Consider the following 11,611-nt stretch of genomic DNA (forward strand, 5'->3'; position numbering starts at 1 on the left):
GGAAGCAAGACATTGTTTCCAGCCGGTCCTTCCATTTCTCTTCTTTCCTTGTATTGTATTACATTTTGGCTTAAGGAATTAATACATTTTTTTTATCAATGCATTTCTATATTTTCTTTGATTCCATCTCCATCTTCATTTACTTAGCATTCTTAACTTTCATTGCATCACTAAGTGAGATTGCTAGAGTATCGCATACTTAATCATGCAGATTAGAGATATGAAGCATGTAGCAAACCACCGGGAGGTGTGCGTTGCGTGAGTGTTGTGAGAAAACCTTATTTGTTTAGTATGAAGTTGTAGCAACACTTGTCTATAAACGGACGCAATACTTGTCTATGAATAGAATCAGTAGCAACTAACTGCCCGGGAGGGTAAGTGGTTGGTCGAATTAAGCAATGTAAGCAAGTGTTCACTAGGAATAGGAATAATCTTACGTCAACCAGGTTTATGCAATTACCTTGTCTTATGAGCGCATCATTCATTATTTAGGCATACTTGGGAGAGTAGTCTAAAAACCAAATCTAAGTCTCAGGAGAGTGGATTAGATCGCATAAGCAAGAATGGGAAAATTAGGAATAAGCTCTGTTTGCTACTACACAGCTTATGCACCCTTTAAGTAGGTTATGGTGGTATGCGATCATCTCGCTTATGTGTGAGAGCACGTGAATGGGTTATGGAGGCTTAGAAAGAGGCTTCTTGACATTATCGCATATACATCACATGTGTCTATGTCAAGTGTGTATAGCATGATCGCAATGCTTGCATTGGCTAGGGTTGCCCTTGCAGTCAAGCTTAGTGTTGCAATGAAGACATCCTCACCTTTTCATCTATTTTTCCATGCATTTACTACTCGTTAATGGTTTCCGTGTCTCTACCTCTCAGTCATACTTCTATCACTTAATCTGTTAGTTAGGAGTAGGAGTAGTTCATAGCTTATAACCCCAATCATTCTTTTATTCATCCGCCGCAAACACATCACCACATACCCTTTAGCTACAAGTCCCTGAGTTCGACCTCGGATCACCCAATAAACTTGTGTTCTTGTTACACTTGGCAAGAGCGCAAGAAAACTTGTGACAGGAATGCATGGTCATTTCATATGAGATCAACGCATACATTCCATTCCAACGCATGACCACCGACGCATAACTTAAGACATGCATCGCATATTGCGTCCCCCTAATTTTAGTCATCACCTATATAGAGGAGTTTGTATAAGACCGGACCACGAAGTGTATAGTCTCGTTATATAACATCGTTCATAATGAAGACTTCACTTCACTAGGATGACCATAGGTAACATGACCTTAGTTCTGAGTGAGTTAGGAACGTCTGCCTTTGAGGGCGATCCTTTGATTGGCATGGGTGTGAGTGGCCAGATCGCCGACTCAAACCTACTACTTTGGGGATTTGTTTGATTGGGGAGCTGGGAACTCAGCTACACAAGATGGAATTCACTCCTTTCCCAAAGCAAGGGTAAGTAGATAGATTGCTCCCAAAAGGGCTGATTCTGGAGCTTGAACGATGTGGCGCCACACACATTCTCAAGGCCCGAAAGGTGTCCACTCATAGTAGGACTATGATGTATTTTCATTAGAGGGATCAATGGTACTTAAGGAGTTAGATGTAACTACAGAGGAAAAACGATAAATTGGACCAGCTATACTTACGACCATTTGTGAAGGGTTATCGTACTGTTGACTGATTATATCCGATGGACATAGAAATATATCTATAGTGAGAAGAATGCGGTTGCTGGTCTTTAGTAGAGTGCTCGACAATTAATGGATGGTGGATCTCGTGGCTAAAGAGTTTAGTAAGCTATTCACGTACAGTTAGAGCTTCAAGCTACAAGTTCATAAGGTCCCCTTGGTAGCTCAATGGACTCAAGTTGAGAATCAGTTTTTGGGTCAGTTTGAAGTATTCAATTTGACTAAAGGGAGTTTGATTATATATGATATGATTAAACTGGTTCAATTATATATGATATAATTGATATGATGTATAAGATACATTAATTGGAGGAAAATGATATAAATATGATTTATATCAAGTAAAGGAGAAAAGGACTATGGTTTAAATGTTACATATGATGTGATATTAAAACTATAGGTTATAAATATAATATGATAAGTTAGTTATTATATTTATTTATAATTAAAACAATTATGAGATAATTGTAGGCGGTTTCTCATTTTACTGTGCGTGAAAGTGGGAGGTTGTATTCAGTTTTCATAACTGAAGGATAAAATGAAAAATGTTTTCATTTTGTAAGGGATTGCTTCATTAAGTACACAGCTTATCGTTTAGCTCATGAGAGACTACACAATAGCCATCAAGTGTTTGTCTAAACGATTGTGTACACGTGCCATTCTCTAAACGTTTGTGTAGCTTTTTACTAAAGATCGCGTGGCAAGCGAGCTTCACTAAAAGATCGTGTAAACGATCACACCTGATTTCCTAAACGATTGTGTACCTGCTAAAATTTTACTAAACGATCAAGCACAAAGTCTACTCTTCCACTTGCTTGGTCGTTGAGTTCGATCATTATTTCCTCCAAACCTCTACCTGTCACACCCCCTCCCTAGCTTTAACCCCCAAGACCGAGAAAGGAGCATGAGGGTAAACTAGTAGTATTCCAAGACAACATTTAAATTCAACATTCCTCCCCATATCTATTAAGGATTTCAACATGTTTACAACACTCTATCTATCTTTCATACACATAGTTTAATTTCCTATATTCTTTATTACATGATCTGAGTCGTGCCCTGAGAATTTACCAAGTCCTGATGTGATGGTGGTTAGCAGACTCCTCCTTGAATGCTCTGCTTTGCTACCTGGGGGGGGAGGGGATATAAGAAAACATTTGGAAGAGTGTGAGCTACTAAGCCCAGTGACTGGTTCTTTTAAAATAATAATCACTTTGCAAATCATATTTTTGGGAAATCAATCACATAATCATAATTCCAATATAATTTATGCATGATCATGTATATGTTCATTCAATCAACATTCTCCAGTCCCATGCTATACGTGGCATGCTCATATCATGGACACATTATCAATCATCATAACTTTTTATGGAAACTTTCCTATAACCCACTTTTCCTGCCAATGTGCACACCGACAATTCTTTATCCCGCTAGTCATGCTTAGGTACTTGACTATATTTCCCACCGGTCGTCACCGACTATTATTTCCCGCTGACCGAGGCCGACTATATTTTCCCGCCAAGCACCATTTGTTAAGCATGCTAACTATGTAATCTGGGTATAATCTCAGTTTCCATAACAATTTCACAAACAATATCATGGCAATCATCATAACATCATAAGCATGTATTTTGCACTTACATATGCATTTATTCACATATCAAAGCATAAAGCAAGTAAACACTCACCGTTAGCAAGTTTTTCCACTAAAATCACCTTCAGACTACCTTCCTGAGAATTCCTCCATATCAATGGAGATTCTTCAATTAATACTTGTTATATCAATAATAGTGTCAAATTTAGCCAAAATATCATTATATATTGAAAACACCAACTTACCCTACTCAAAATTAGTCAAAATACCAAAGTTAGCCTCTTTAGAGGTTATTTGGACTGAGATAGGCAGCTGGGCGTTGGGCAGTAGGCAGAGTGGGCATGTTGTGCCGCATAGGGGCTGGCACGTTTGGGCGTGCGCTGGGTGTGATCTGCTGCACGGAGAAGGCAGCTGCGTTGGGCTAGCGTAGGGGATGCATCGAGTGATGCGCGTGTGGATGGACGGATGGACGCAGTGCTACGTGCGGGCAAAGCGTGGGCTGGTTATGCGTCCGGCTACTTTGGGCTAGTTGTGCGTCCGACTGCTTTGGGCTAGTTGTGCGTCCAGCTGCCTCAATGTCTCACCAATGCAACCTTATTTCTTTTGATCTCCAATCAGCCTAATAACTCAAACGTCACTCTCTAAATATGCTCTCAACACACGATTTAGGTGCTGGTACGAATGAATTTCCCTTGCCCAACTCCCTTATTTATAGCCATTTCAAACTCACCCCATGTTGACAACACAACTCCCATTTGTCTCCCTTTGGAGTTTCCAACATTCAGTCTACCCAGCCTATCCTTAGCCTAGCCTTGAGTTATTCTCCTTTCAGCTTGCCAAACAAAATTCCTTTTGTTGCATGAAATCTCCTTCACCCACCTCATGCTTGGGTGAATTGCATGAAATCTCCTTTAGCCACCTCCTACTAGAATTTTATGTGATCCTTCTTTTGCCACCTAAATCACCTAAATACCTCACATATTTCTCTACTAAAATTTTTTAAGTCTTATATTCGTATACTCTTGGCATTCTCCCTTGAAGTTTTCCATCAATTAGCCTCACCTTCTATCCTTAACGCATAGCAACTCACCTTTCCTTCATCAAAGTTCAACTTAGCCAATGAATGAGTTGGTCATCACCAACGCATAGGGTGGTCGTTCACCCTCGACACATGGCTTGCTAAGTATGCTTGCTCGACCTACTAGGCATGAACGCATGGTGCTCACCATCGACGCATGGTGTGCTGCCTAGGCGCTCACACGGTTGGCCGCATGGCATGCTCGGCTGCATAGGCACTCTCGGCCATGTGAGCGTGTGCTTGGCCTGGTGCATCGACGCATGGTTACCCGAAAGCACATAGGATGGCTCGCTCGCTTGTTCGTTCGACGCATAGACAGGCGCTCATCGACGCAATGGTTACCCCGTAGCGCATAGGATGACTCGCTCGCTTGTTCTTTTGACGCATAGGCAGGTGCTCATCGATGCATGGGTTGCGCTTGACGCACGGTCTACGCTTGTCCTCGCCGCATGGCCTGTGCGCTTGATGCATGGCCTGTATGTTAGGCCTCGATGCATGGCCTGCACGCTTGGTGCATGGCCTATGTGCTTGGCCTCAATGTATGGTTGGTACACCTAGCATGTTCACTCGACGCATGCTTGTTGCCCTGTCCACATGGCTCTTGTATGCCTTTGCTTGGTTGTATGCAACCTCTAACCATTTTTCCAAGTTTTCTTGCTTCCATCATTCATTTCTTCTTGCGTCCAACATATCTTAGGCGTTTGGACCCTTGGTCACCTTTTTGGAAAATTTTGATGTTTTCCTCCCTTTGTTCCAATATCCTCACTTAATATTTTTCTTCTCTATTTAACTTTAGTTTTAGTGTTAGGGTCTTACACTACCAAATCCAATAGAGCCCACACCTCTTGAATTCCTACTCTAAGACCAAGGTTACTGAGTGGTAGTGTCTGAGTGGTTACTTATTTATGGAGAAGATTGTCCGTGGTTGACCAGACAATTGGGTAGACGATCGTAGAGACAACGAGAGGTTGTTGTTCCAGACTCCACAAGAGTGAGAGAAAGTTAGAAGAAAAGTTCTTCAAAGGTAAGTCTCACATTCCCTTTGTATTTAATTTCTAAAGCATGTCGTAATTTGTTAGAAAATCATAACTAGTTTGTATGTTTGTGAATGCTTTTATTTCTGTCACAATGAATTTGGATCGACCGTGCTTTCGCTCATGGGTTCTCTTTGATAAGACTTCCTCCATTAACTTACTAATCATGGTTATATCGAGTGGATATAATATATCTACAGTGAGAGGAGTGCAACTACTGGGCTTTAGTGAAGTGATCCGATAGTTAACGAATGGTGGTTAATTAGGTTAAAGAGTTTAGCCAGTTAATCGCGGATCGTTGGAGCCCATGATCTGTAGGTCTATGAGGTCCCCCTACTAGCTCATATTGAACTAAACCTTATAACAGTGTGAGGAACGAATTTGAAGTGTTCACATTTGGTTTTTGGAGCAAAGCATTAAATATAATATATTTAACATAATGTTTAATTGTGAATTAAACATAAAGAGATGGAAAATATGAGATATTTAAATAAGATTTAAATATCAAGATTATGAATAGAGATTCATATAAATTGGAATTAGTGTTGGATTTAATATTAAATTAAATTAAATTAAATATTTAATATTAATTTAATTTTAAAATTTATTATTGGAATTAATTTTGAAATTAAATGAAATTTGTCAAAATTGCATTAAAAGTCAAGTTGTTGACTAGGTCAAAAATGCAAGGAAGTCAAATTTATTGACTTTGGACTTTGAGAGTCAAACTTTGACCAAGTTAGTGGAAAGATCCAACATTTTTTAGTGGGAAATTTCAATTGCTAAGTGTTGTCTTCACTTGAAGACACTTGTCCCACTAAATCCCATTTTGAGTTAGTAGATTTTTTAGTGTCAAATTCTCATCGAACTCAAAGTTACATGTTTTGCATGTAATGGGCTTTAATAGGGAGTGTTTATTGAATTTAGAAAACTCTTGGCCATAGTGGAATTGATGAGATTATGTGATAATCTCATTGCAATTTTCTCTCAAAGTCTTAACCTTTTCCTCTCCAAATTAGTCACTCACAGGATCCCACCATCCCGTTCTAAGGCTGGAGATTGGAGCTAATTTAGAGAAGTTTCAAAGTCTACAAAGGTTGTATACTTTTTCCCCTTTTACTTGTTACATTAATGCATGCTTATCTTTGTAATTAACCTAATTAGAGTACTTTAGATACCATTTTTCTTCTGTTGTGCATGTGTTTGTTCCATCAATCAATATGCTTTCCTCGTTTGTGACTGCAAGGTTCTTTAGAGTTGGCTACTGCCCTACTATTGTCACAGTATAAGGTGATGGGCAAGTTCATATTTGGGACCACTTCCAAATCACTTAGGAACTTCCTGAGCCAAACTATTTCCTTTGTTGCTTTAAAGTAGCTACGTATTTAGCCTCCATAGTGGAATCTACAATGCATCCTTGCTTGATACTCCACCATACTACAACTCTTTTGTTTAGGATAAACACTGATCTTGACATGGATTTCCTAGAATCCTTGTTAGTTTGGAAATCAGAGTTAGTGTATCCCATAAGGATCAAATCCTTAGTTCCATACACCAGTTTGTAGTCCCTCGTTCTCCTAAGATACTAAAGGATGTTCATAATCGTAGTCCAAGGGTCTAACCCTAGATTGAACTAGTACCTACTGTGCATAATAAATGTCTAGCCTAGTGTAGAACATAACATACATATTAAGCTGCCCACTGTTGAGGCATTGGGAATACATCTCATACCCTCAACTTATTGAGGTGTCTTAGGACACACTGTTCCTTAGACAAGTGAACCCCATGCCTGAAAGATAATGAACCCTTCTTAAAGTTCTGCATCGAATATCAAGTCAATATTTTTTCGTTATAAGTTGCTTGAGATAAAACCAACGTTCTACTCTTGCGATCCCTAATGATTTGGATCCTAAGTACATACTGTGTCTCTCCCAAATTTTTCATTTGGAATTGGGCTTCTAGTCATTCTTTAATGTCAGTAAGGTATTCTACATCATTCCCAATGAGTAGGATACTGTCCAGATAAAGTACTAAGAAAGCTACTTTATCATTGATGATTTTCTTGTAAATACAAGGTTTATCAACGTTTTGATCAAAACCAAAAGATTTGATCGCTGTATCAAATCTAATGTCCAAGATCTGGATGCCTGTTTCAACCCATAAATGGATCAATTCAGCTTGCAAACTTTTTGCTCCTGACCTTGGACTATGAACCCCTTAGGCTGAGACATAAAGATGTTCTTTTCAAGATTTTCATTCAGAAAAACAGTCTTGACATTCATTCACCATATCTCATAGTCATAATATGTGTCTATGGACAAGAGAATTCTTATAGACTTAAATATAACAATAGGGGGAAAATTTTCCTCATAGTAAAGCCCTTCCCTCTGAGTATAACCCCTTCAGGTAAATCTACAAGCTCCCAACTGAATTAGAGTACATAGCTTCCATTTCAAGGACAATGGATCTATGTCATTCATTTTCTGGTTATAGGAAAATGGATCCTCAACACCATCATCTGGTATGACAATCTTAGTTTCAGTTAAACCAAGTAATGATCAAGTTGTATCATAACTATGCCACTGCATCAAGGCACTTTCAGCGATTGAGAAGGACAGACTGACTTGAAATGCTGCCTTCTTCAGTAGCTTCACTTAATACTATTTTACTACGTGGTTTGTGATCTCTCATGTGGTCTTCCTCTAAAAATGTAGCATTTGTCGATACAAATACCTTATTTTCTTGAGGGTCATAGAACAAACCACCTCTCGTTTTCTTAGGGTAACCAACAAATTGGCATAAACTTGAACCTGTCTCTTATACACATCTAGATGTGTATAAGAGACAGGATATAAATACCTTATTTTCTTGAGGGTCATAGAACAAACCACCTCTCGTTTTCTTAGGGTAACCAACAAATTGGCATAAACTTGAATAAGGTTCCAACTTCTTAGGATTTGTCACTAAAACATGTACAAGATAACTTTAGATTTTAAAGTAACGTAAACTCGATTTTCGCCCCTTCATAACTCGAAAGGTGTTTCAAAAACACTCTTTAAGGGAAGTTGTTCAAGATGTGAATTGCAGTCTCTACTGCATACCTCTAAAACGAGTTAGGCAATCGAGCATAGCTCATCATAGAACGAACCATATCTAATAAGGTTCTATTTCTCTTCTCTAATACACCGTTCTACTTAGGTGTGCTAAGTGCTGAAAGTTGGGATTGAATTCCATGTTCTATATTATAGTCCTAAAATTCTAAATCCATGTACTCTTCACTCCGATCAGATTGAAGTGTTTTAATCATTTTACCTAATAAATTTTCAACTTCAGCCTTATACTCTTTGAACATTTCAAAAGCTTCAGACTTATGTTCCATTAGGTATAAGTAACCATACCTCAAATAATAATCTATACAAGAAATGAAGTATTCATACCCTCCTCTAGCCTTTATATTCATTAGACCATAAAGATCCAAATGTATGAGCTCTAAGGGCTCTTTGGCTCTATGACTTTTTCCACTAAAATGTCTTTTAGTCATTTTTTTCTTCAAGATAGGATTCACACGGAGGTAATGAATCATCTTCTAACTTGCTTAGAAGTCCATTCTTTACTAATCTTCTAATCCTATCGAGATATATATGACCTAATCTTAAATGCCAAAGATACATATCATTGTTACTTGGAGAAATTCTTCGCCTTTCTGTTTGAGTATTCACAGTTTTAAACATCTCATGATTTAAAAGTACTTTTGATTCAGTTGGTCTTAACACATATAAATTGTCTTCTAGTTTAGCTAAAAAGATAGTCACACCATTTTTCATAATGAACGCTTCATTGGATGAAAAAAACATAGTACAATTTTTCAATTAAACAAGAAATAGAAATAACATTCCTCCTCATTTTAGGAACAATGTATAAGTTTTCTAAAAATAAGAACATTCTCAAAAATTAATTTAGCAGCTCCTACTGCACGAGCTGAAATGGCATCTTTTGTTCCAACATTGAGCGTCATTTCACCCTCCTTGAGCTGTTGCAAGGAACTAATTCCCTGTAAAGAAGAATAAACGTGATTATTGGCTCTCGAATCAAGTATCCAAGCATTATGGTCATTTTTCACTAAACAAGTTTCCATAACTAGTAAATCATATTTACCTTTCTTCTCTTTCTTCTTTTCGACGAGGTACTTAGGGTAATTGTGTTTTCAGTGACCATCCATATTGCAGTGGAAGCACTTGAGCCACCTTGGCCTTACTCTTGCCTTTCTCAACAGCAAGAGTCTTCCAATTCCCTCATTTTTTTTCTAGATCTTCTTAGAACCAAAAGATGAAGGAATAGACTTGGTTCCCGAGGATGAAACCTTATGGAACTTTTTGGAACGAGCAACATTTTCCTCTCCTTCTACCGGACTTTTACCTTTAATAATGGACTGATGAGTTTGTAACTCATTAAGAATGGTAGTTATGGTGCGCTGTATTTTGTTCATATTTGCATTGCAGTGGAATTGAAGGAAACTCTTTGGAAGAGATTCCAAAATAAAGGACACCTGACTTTTGCTCGTCGATGATCATACTGTTCATTTCAGCAACATTGAACTGGACCATTAGGTTAAAAACATGTTTCCTCACTGATTGCCCTTCCTTCATGCACGAATTATAAACGTATTTGAGGACCTCGTGTCGAATCTGAATGGATGGTTGTCCAAACATTTCCTGGAGGGACTCCATGATCTGGTACGCATACATCATGGCCTCATACTTCTTGGTAAGAACGTCAGACAAACTTGCGAAAATTTAGACTCCGGCCTTGTCATTGGCCTTCGTTCAACAGTCATAAGCATCCTTCAACGCTTGGGATGCATTGTGAATGGGGACTAAAGGGCATTCCTCTGTCAAGACGAACCACAGATCATCAATAACCATAATCATATTCAGGTTAGATTTCCATATAGTTTTCACCAACTAATTTTATGTTTTTAAGCAAGGAAATGATTGTGGAAGACATGCTGAAACGAATAACAAACAATTGATCGTATTAGTTATATTTGTCTTAACCCATTACTAAATTATCCAATAAATTTAGCAAAAACACATGCAATCATAGAACTCTAATTTAACTAATGATTTAGTTTTTGCAACGATATTTCAAAGGTTTAGAGTAACAGCCACCGAAGGGTGTTTCAGCTACTCCTCCCTTGAATTGAGACAATCTAAGCCAATCACTAATACCAGAATAACTCTTATCATATAGTTCTTTAGCTGTAGTTGTTTAAGTGAATGATTCATTAACTAGCTTAATTCATCCCCTAAGTGTGACCCTCCCATTGTCGGATCCCAAAAGTATGCTTTAACAAGCTACCGAAAGGAAAGACAATTGTTGAAGATTAGCCTAAGAAACCTTATCCATTATTGGAGTTTGCATTGTTCCAACTCCTACAATCAGATCCTCCGAAGGGATGGTTGCTCCAGGATGACATATCAAGACGACACATAGGTGGACCATAGGAATCTCATAGCGCAACCTATTGGAGGAGACCATAGGATACGTTGACACGCGTCCTTCTCCCACTTACTATGAACACTTCCCCATTCACCTTGCTATTGACCCATGCAAATACTTTTTGAAGGGAAGTCGTGCCTATGGCGACACGAAGCCGAGCATGGATCTCTTGGTGTGAACTCTTAAGAACATGAGAGCTAAAATTTGATATATCCTATATATCAATTTTCTCCACTAAAGTATTTTAATATTTTTAGGGTTTTATTATACTTAGTTAAAAATCTGGCTAATGAATTTATCTAAGTTCTTTTAATTTGCTCAATATAACACTTATATTGAATGATTTAATAATACATAATTTCATGTATTAAACTATTTAATAAAATCAATCCTTTATTGCATGCTTATAAAATATTGACCCAATTCATCTTCCAAGTCAGTTCCCAAGTGGAGGTGTTCTGTTTCTTAAATACCTCCGTCTAGATAGAAAGTTCCTTAGACAAAGGTCCCTTATGGGTAATTATTTTATAAATTTAATCTTTTAACGATATTCATTTAATCCTATTAAAACAAATTAAAAGATTAACCTATTTTTAATCTCATTAGAAAAACTTCCAACATAAGTCTAGGTGAATTAATTTTAAACCATTTAAAATTAATTTGGACCTATGTTTGCATGCAACTCTTG

The sequence above is a fragment of the Benincasa hispida genome, chromosome 1 (assembly GCF_009727055.1).
Source record: "Benincasa hispida cultivar B227 chromosome 1, ASM972705v1, whole genome shotgun sequence".
Lineage (NCBI taxonomy): Eukaryota > Viridiplantae > Streptophyta > Magnoliopsida > Cucurbitales > Cucurbitaceae > Benincasa > Benincasa hispida.